Here is a 1305-nt window from a genome sequence, read left to right on the forward strand (position 1 = left end):
CCACAGGTCTGTGGAAAAAGATAATGTCGGCAGCAGGGGGCCACGGAGGGAGAACAAGGGGTGGGAGGAGAGGTCTGGGCACCCTTGTTTTAGAGGCTTGATCAGTGGACAACAGAGGCGGCAAGGCTTACTGGGATGGAGAACGAGAGGACGGGTTGGGCATCTGCACGTGGCCAAGAGGGAAGGAGGGCAAAGGTGGATCCGGGCAGTGTCAGTGGGGTGTGGGGGGCAAGGGTGATGGGCAGGGGTGCGTCAGGGGTCCCAGTGGAGAAGGAGTGGAAGCAGGGGAGGTGAGAGGAGGAGGACAAGCTGAAAGTGCAGGCCTGGTGTAAAGTCCTGGGGAGGGGGACAAGGACGTGACTGAAAGTGGGGAGAGAGGAGGAAGGAAGCTGAGGCGGGGTGAGGCTAGGGGAGAAGGGAGCCTGCATGGAGGGCGGTGGTCAGAGCCAGTGGAAGGACCAGACAAGGACTCGACGAGCGCCTGCAGGTGGGTTCAGAGAGCATGGCCTGTTGAGGGGGTGGAAAGAGTATGAACTGAGAGCAGGTCCCAGGAGGGAGCACATCCCAGTGGTGAAGGGATGACTCAAAGTGACTACATGACAGGCTTTGGGGAGCTTTGAGAAGCGTGGGTCCTAGAGAAGAGGCAGGGTGCTCTCCCAGGGCTGAGGGGGGAAGGGGAGGAATGTCAAAATGGGGCCTTGATGCAGTGTGACAGGAGGGTCACGTCTCAGGGACAGTCAAGGTGAAGGGACAAAGGAGAGGGGAGCATGGTGGAAGGGGGACAGGCTGGCCACCAGCAGGGTGAGCAGAGGAGAGGGAGGGGCAGCGTCTGTACCCTGGCACATGTGGGAGGAGCCGACTGGAGGCAGGGTCAGAGCCCTGGGGCCAGCGAATGGAGGCAGTGGGTGGGGAAGGGAAGAGGGGTGGTAGCAGTGGCCGCTCCTACAGCCTGACTGTTGTGGCAAGGGTAGCACTTTTCGGCCAGGCTCTTTACTACGGATCCGGTGGGGATGGGGTGGGGGGGGGGATGGGGTTGCTGACAGCAATTGGGTTGGACGGGGAGGCAGGGTTGGAATCAATCGATGTATGTGCAGAGGGGTGCGGGAGACGTGGGCCAAGCTCCAGGGACAGAGAAAGCCACCTTTTTACACGGAGCTTGCAACTCATCTTCACATCCAGCGTTGGGTTGATGACCACAGACCTGTGAGAGGCTGGGGAAGACAGGGCGTCCACCAAGAGAGGACCCCGGAGAGCCAGTGCAGGAAGGATGGAAGGGAAGGTCTGCTGGGCAGGAACCAAAGAGGG

This window comes from Suricata suricatta, chromosome 2 (assembly GCF_006229205.1).
Source record: "Suricata suricatta isolate VVHF042 chromosome 2, meerkat_22Aug2017_6uvM2_HiC, whole genome shotgun sequence".
NCBI lineage: Eukaryota > Metazoa > Chordata > Mammalia > Carnivora > Herpestidae > Suricata > Suricata suricatta.